Genomic DNA, 7,955 nt, shown 5'->3' on the forward strand with positions numbered 1-7,955 from the left:
AAGAAAAGACATTTCCCTTTCTTTACTTTTTGTTTACTCATTGGTATAAGTCACACAAGAAATTCAGGGTAAATGCCTGATTTTCCTCTTTAATTTACTAGTTTTCAAAATGATAAATGTATCCTATTTTATTCTCCAAATGTAGCCACTTTTTTGTATCATTATGAAATTATGATTTTTAAGTATATATGATGGTTTTTAATCCATTGCAATGATTCTTCTTGTTGAAGTTCAAATTGTCCCATCTTTGGCCAGTGGGAGCCCTTTAAAGTTGACCTTTGAGTCTTTTAGCCATAACACTAGTAGTCCTGCTCAATTCCTGGCTATTTGGTGTGACAAGATGTTGCAGGCTCATCTTGCATATTTCTTGTGCCAGACCTGGAATCAGTCATTTGTTCAACTTCTTTGGTTTCTTTAACAGGGAAATGAAACTTCAGAACTCAATCTGTTCTAGGGGCTAGGAATACTCAATACTATTAGGTTGGTCATAATTTCTAAGCCTTGTCAGTGGACAAAGCTGAAACATTAAACACCTCATGAAGTCATACTTCAAAATCAAATTCAGGGCCACAGATTTTTTAAACTGAATCTCTTCTATACTGCATCTTTATCTCCTTTCGTAAACTCTGAGAACCCTGGTTCTAAAGGAAATGGGGACTAGAATTAGCATATTTTATTACTATTTGCTTTTTCCCACATCACATACAGTTTCAACAAAAATAATACGAATACTGCCATCAACTATATAGTTACTGAAAATAGGTTAAATGTTTTTTGTTGTTTTTGTTCTATCCATTGTCCTCCCATTTAAAATACATTTGTACTATATCTGCATGGTTGGACCATATAGCCATTCCAAACTATATTCTCTGTCTCTCAGTCTTCACTTAGCATTACAAGTACATTCACTCAGTTCTACAAGTAGCTCTGCATGTAATGCTAACCACTATTTTTTTTTTTTTTCTTGATGAAGCTTGTGAGAATCTTCCTCTATTTTGTACGTGGGGTGCCATGACGGCATGGCTTGATGAGTGGTGTGTAGGTGCACACTGGGATCCAAACCCGTGAACCCCAGGCCACCCAAGCAGAGTGCAAACTTAACCACTATGCCAACAGCCTGGCCCCTAACCACCACTTTTTATGTCAGTATCTTATCATTTTGTTTGCCTGAAGACTGTTCTCTAGTAGATACATACAAACGGCTCATGGGAACAACCTTTGAGCTCTTGCATGATGTTGACAGTTTGTCTATTCTTTTGTCACAACATATATCAGTTTTGCTGGTCATAAAATCATTGACCCATATTTTCTTTCTTTGACTATCTTAATGTTACTTGATTTCCTTTGGCATGAAGTGTTGCTGTTCAAAAGTTTGATGATAGTCTAATTTATTTCCTTTACAAGTCACTTGCTCTTTTTGCCTGCATGCCCAAATGATATTTTTCTTTTTCTTTCAGGCCCAACAGTTTTACTAGTTTGTATCTTGGTATCACTCATTCTAGGTTGATGTACTTAGGTATTTGGTGCACTCTTTCAAACGTAATTTCAAATCTTTTCTTGAAAATTTTCTTGAATTATAGTTTTTAGAATTTGTTCTGTTACTCTGCTTTATTTTTCTTTATCATGGACTCGTTTTATCCATATTGTGGATTTTCCTTATCTATGTTAAATATTTTTTACTTTCTCTTGAATCTTTTTCGTCTCTTTTCATCATTTCTTTTTTTAAAAATTATTTTATTGAGGTCATAATGCTTTGTAACATTGTGTAATTTCAGGTGTACGTTATTATTTATCAGTTTCTATATAGACTGCATCATGCTCACCACATATAGTCTAATTTTTATCTGTTACCATACATGTGTGCCCCTTTAACCATTTTGCCCACCCTCAACCCCCTTCCCCTCTGGTAACCACTAACCTTGTCTCTTTGTCTGTGTGTTTGTTTATCTTCCACATATGACTGAAATCTTGCAGTGTTTGTGTTTCTCTGTCGGGCTTATCTCGCTTAACATCATACCCTCAAGGTTCATCCATGTTGTCGAGAATGGGAGGACTTTGTCTTTTTTTATGGTTGAGTAGTATTCCATTGTATATATATCCATCACATCTTCTTTATCCATTCATCAGTTGATAGGCACCTGGGTTGCTTCCATGTCTTGGCTATTGCGAATAATGCTGCAGTGAACATAGGGGTGCATACATCTCTTTGAATTATTGATTTCAAGATCTTTGGATAAATATTCAGCAGTGGGATAGCTGGATCGTATGGTATTTCTATTTTATTTTTTTTGAGAAATATCCATACTGTTTTCCTTAGTAGTTGCACCAGTTTGTGTTCCCACCAGCAGTGTATGAGGGTTCCCTTTTCTCCAAATCCTCTCCAGTATTTGTTATTTTTTGTCTTGTTAATTATAGCCATTCTGACAGGTGTAAGGTGATATCTCATTGTAGTTTGGATCGCATTTCCCTAATAACTAGTGATGTTGAACATCCTTTCATGTGCCTGTTGGTCATCTGTATATCTTCTTTGGAAAAATGTCTGTTTATATCCTCTGCCCATTTTTCTTTTTTTTAGATTTTATTTTTTTCCTTTTTCTCCCCAAAGCCCCCTGGTACATAGTTGTATATTCTTAGTTGTGGGTCCTTCTAGTTGTGGCATGTGGGACGCTGCCTCAGCGTGGTTTGATGAGCAGTGCCATGTCCGTGCCTAGGATTCGAACTGAGGAAACACTGGGCCGCCTGCAGCAGAGCATGCGAACTTAACCACTCGGCCACAGGGCCAGCCCCTATCCTCTGCCCATTTTTTGATTGAGTTGTTTGTTTTCTGTTGTTGAGTTGTATGAGTTCTTTATATATTTTGGAAATTAACTCCCTGTCAGATATGTGATTTGCAAATATTTTCTCTGATTTGGTAGGTGGTCTTTTCATTTTGTGATGGTTTCCTTTGCCTTGCAGAAGATTTTTAGTCTGATGAAATCCAATTTGTTTACTTTTCTTTTGTTTCCCTTGCCTGGTCAGACATGGTACTTCCAAATAGGCTGCTAAGACTGATGTCGAATTGTGTACTGCCTATGTTTTCTTCTAGAAGTCTAATAGTTCCAGGTCTTACATTCAAGTCTTTAATCATTTTGAGTTAATTTTTGTGCATGGTTTAGTTTCATTCTTTTGCATGTGGCTGTCCAGTTTTCCCCGCACCATTTATTGAAGAGACTTTCCTTTCTCCATTGTATGTTCTTGGCTCCCTAGTCGAAAATTAGCTGTCCATAGATGTCTGGTTTTATTTCTGAGCTCTCACTTCTGTTCCATTGATGTGTGTGTCTGTTTTTGTGCCAGTACCACGCTGTTTTGGTTACTATAGCTTTGTACTATATTTTGAAATCAGGGACTGTGATACCTCCAGATTTCCTCTTTTTTTCTCAGAATTCCTTTCGCTATTCAGGGTCTTTTGTTGTTCCATATAAATTTGAGGGTTTTTTGTTCTATTTCTGTGGAAAATGTTGTTGGAAATTTGAAAGGGATTGCATTGAATCTGTGATTGCTTTAGGAAATATGGACATTTTAACTATGTTAATTCTTCCAATCCAAGAGCATGGAATGTCTTTCCATTTCTTTGTGTTGGCATCAATTTTGTTCAATGTTTTATACCTTTCAATGTACAGGTCTTTCACCTCTTTGGTTAAGTTTATTCCTAGATATTTATTCTTTTTGTTTCAGTCGTAAGTGGGATTGTATTCTTAATTTCTCTTTCTGCTACTTCGTTGTTAGTGTATAGAAACACAACTTTTGTTTTTAAAGATTGGCACCTGAGCTAACATCTGTTGCCAATCTTCTTCTTGTGTTTTTTTTCTTCTCCTCCCCAAGGCCCCCCAGTACATAGTTGTATATTCTAGTTGTAGGTCCTTCTGGTTCAGTAGAATTTTGTTCAATCTCCACTTACTTGTGGCTTTTCTGGTTTTCTTCCAGTTGATTTCTAGTGTCGTACCCTTTTGGTCCGAAAAGATGCTTGGTATTATTTCACTCTTCTTAAATTTATTGAGACTTGTTTTGTGATCTAATATGTGATCCTATTAGAAGAATGTTTCATGTGCATTTGAAAAGAATGTGTATTCTGCTAGTTTTGGATGGAATGTTCTATATATATCTACTAAGTCCATCTGGTCTAATGTGTCATTTAAGACCAATGTTTCTTTACTGATCTTCTGTTTGGATGATCTATCTATTGGTGTAAGTGGTGTGTTAAAGTTCTCTACTATTATTGTGTTACTGGCTATTTCTCTTTTTATGTCTGTTAATAATTGCTTTATATATTTAGGTGCTTCTATGTTGGGTGCATAGATATTTACAGGTGTTATATTTTCTTGTTGGATTGTTCCCTTTATCATTCTGTAGTTCTCTCCTTTCCTCTTGTTACTGTTTTTGTTTTACAGTCTATTTTATCTGATATAAGTATTGCTACCCCAGCTTTCTTTTCTTTGCCCTTTGCATGGAGTATCTTTTTCCATCCCTTCACTTTTAGTGTGTGAGTGTCTTTAGGTCTGAAGTGTGTCTCTTGTATGCAGCACATATATGGATCCTGTGTTTTATCCAATTGGGTGTGCCACTTGATTGGAGCATTTAGCCCATTGACATTTACAGTAGCTATTGATAAATATGTACTTATGGCCATTTTATTACTTTTTTCTGGGTGTTTTATTAGTTCTTCTATGTTCCTTTCTTCTTCTCTTCCTCTCTTCCCTTGTAGTTTGATGGCTTTCTTTAGTATTATGTTTGGGTTCCTTTCTCTTAATTATTTGTGTATTTATTGTAGGTTTCTGGTTTGTGATTACCCTGAGGTTAATATATAATAGTCTACATATATGGCAATCTATATTGAGTTGATGGTCTCTTTAGTTTGACCTCTTTCTAAAAGCTCTACTGTTTTACTCCTATCTTCCCAAATATTATGTTTTTCATATCATATCTAGCCTCTTTTGTGTGTGTGTTTCCATTACCCTCTTGTCATTGAAATAGGTAACTTTAGTACTTTTGTCTTTTGACCTTCCTATTATCTTCATAGGTGTTTGATCTGCTACTTTTACTGTACTTTTGCCTTTACCAGTGATTTTATTGACTGTTTTTTTTTTTTTTTTATAATTTTCTTATTCCTATCTGTGGTCTTTTTTTTCCCACTTAAATAAGTCCCTTTAGCATTTCTTGTAAAACTGGTTCTTGGTAATAAACTCCCTTAATTTTTCCTTGTCTGGGAAACTTTTTATCTCTCTTTCCATTCTGGATGATAAACTTGCCAGGTAGAGTATTCTTGGCTGTAGGGTTTTTCCCTTCAGCACTTTAAATATATTGTGCCACTCCCTTCTATCTTGAAAGGTTTCTGCTGAGCAGTCAGCTGATAGACTCATGGAGTTTTCTTTGTATGTAACTTGTTGCTTTTCTCTTGCACCTTTAAGGATTCTCTCTTTATCTTTAATTTCGGACATTTTAATTATAATGTGTCTTGGTGTGGGCCTCCCTGGGTTTATCTTGTTTGGTGTTCTTTGTGCTTCCTGTACTTGGATGTCTGTTTCTTTCCTTAGGTTAGGAAAGTTTTCAGCTATTTTTCTTCAAATAAACTCTCTGCCCCTTTGTCTGTCTCTCTTTTCCTTCTGCAACAGCTATAATATGAATGTTAGTGCACTTGATGTTGTCCCAGAGTTCCCTTACACTGTTCTCATTCCATTAAATTCTTTTTTCTCTTATCTGTTCAGCTTGGGTGATTTCCTCTAGTCTTTCATCCAGCTCGCTGATCCATTCTGTATCATCTACTCTGCTATTGAGCCCCACTAGTGAATTTTTCATTTCCAGTATTGTATTCTTCATTTCTGATTGGTTCTTTTTTATATTTTCCAATTCTTTGTTGACGTTCTCACAGTGTTCATCCAGACTTCTCCCAAGATCAGTGAGCACCCTTATGACTTTTTGCTTGAACTCTTTGTCCAGTAGATTGCTTATTTCTGTTTCATTTAGTTCTTTTTCTGGGGTTTTGTCCTGTTTCCTTCTTGGAATGTATTCCTTTGCCTCCTCATTTTGCTTCTTTCTCTATGCTTATATCTATGTATTAGGTGAGTCAGTTACATCTCCTGATATGGGAGAAGTGGCTTTATGTAGGAGACACCTTTTGAGGTCCAGCAGTGTACTTCCCTCTTGTCACCAGTTCCACATGTTTCAGGAGTGACCCCTGTGTGGGCTACCTGTGTCCTTCTGTTGTGGCAGGGTTGCTCGTGCTGCAGGTGCCCAGGGAGGTTAGGCTGTCCCCCTAACTTGCTGGTTGTAGTGCTCATCTGCATGTGGCTTCTATGGACCCTTAAGTTCATCAGGTTTGGGGAGCCCCAGCACAGTTTGCTGCAAGTTCTAATAGCACGTTCCTGTTGCAGTTTTTCTGTTAAGTGAGTCGGCCCCCAGCATGGCTGGTTGTGAGGCTCAGGGGCTTACAATTGCTGTAGGCCTCTGGCCTGCAAGGCTGTTGTCAGCTTTCTCAGGATTTGAAGATGTGTGGGGCTTGCCCCTGGGACAGGAGACCCCAATTGTTTCAGGCTTTGTGAGGTGGGGCCAATCCCCTATGTGGCTGTTTGAGAAGCACAGGTCTTCTGCTGCTGATAAGCCCCACAGCCCACAGGTCCACACCCACAGTCAACACAGTCTTGGCCCTTGCACACTTCCCCTGAAGCGGACCCAGATGCTCCACACACTCCATCAATACCCTACACTCTCCATCCACTCCTCACATATGGCCTGCCCTACTGAGGTGGTCCCACTCACCTGTTTTCTGTTTCTATATTTCCATTGTTTCTCTTCCCTTGCATTTCTGACTCCCATTTCTGTTTGATGGTTTTCTGTGATGGTTTTCTCAGTTTTCTCTTTATTTCTGAATTGTGGCTCTGCTCTGATTTTTCTGTTTAGTGGTTACTGTGAGGTTTGTATAAAAGATCTCCTAGATGAGATAGTCCATTTTCTGATAGCCTCTTCTCTCCATTAGCCTAAGCAGGTTCCATATCTTTCCTCTTAGCCTTCTAAGTTATTGTTGTCACAAATTATTCTGTTTTTTGTATTGTGAGTTTGTGACTAAGTTGAAATCTTCATAGTTATTTTTGATGCTTTCATTCCCTTTACCTTTTATGTTATAATTAAGTGTTTGCTAACCTGTTCTGATAGACAGCTGCAGTTTTCTGATTTGTGCTGTCTATTTATCTCCTTGCTCAAAGCTTTGTAGACCTTGCCCTTTTGTTTCAGGTATGGTGGCTGCCTTCATCATTTCTTGAAAGCGTGGTCCAGTGGTGATGAACTCCCTCAGCTTTTGTTTATCTGGGAAAGCTTTTATTTCTCCTTGGTATCTGAAGGATAGTTTCACTGGATACAGTACTCTTGGCTGAAAGTTTTTGTCTTTTGGTATTTTGAATATATCATTCCACTCTCTCCTACCCTGTAAGATTTCTGCTGAGAAATTCACTGAAAGCCTGATGGGGTTCCTTTATAGATTATTTTCTTCTGCATTTCTACCCTTGAGGATTTTTCTTTGTTGTTGACTTTTGCCAGTTTTACTATTATATGCCTTGGAGACTTCTTTTTGCATTGATGTAATTAGGCATTCTATTGACTTCATGTACTTGTAAATCCACTTCTTTCCCCAGGTTTGGGAAGGTCTCAGCTATTATTTCTTTGAACAAGCTCTCTGCTTCTTTCTCCCCCTTGAAAACCTATAATCCTTATGTTGCTTTTCCTAATTGAGTCAGATATTTCTTAAAGATTCCTTCATTTTTAAAACATCTTAGTTCTCTCTTCTCCTCCACCTGTAGCGTTTCTACATTTCCATCCTCTAAATCATTAATTCTGTCCTTCATAATGCCAGCTCTATTTTTTTAGGAATATAGATTGTTATCTCATTAATTGTGTTCTTCATATCACGAATTTCTGTGTATTCTGTT

Source organism: Equus caballus, chromosome 21, assembly GCF_041296265.1.
Source record: "Equus caballus isolate H_3958 breed thoroughbred chromosome 21, TB-T2T, whole genome shotgun sequence".
Lineage (NCBI taxonomy): Eukaryota > Metazoa > Chordata > Mammalia > Perissodactyla > Equidae > Equus > Equus caballus.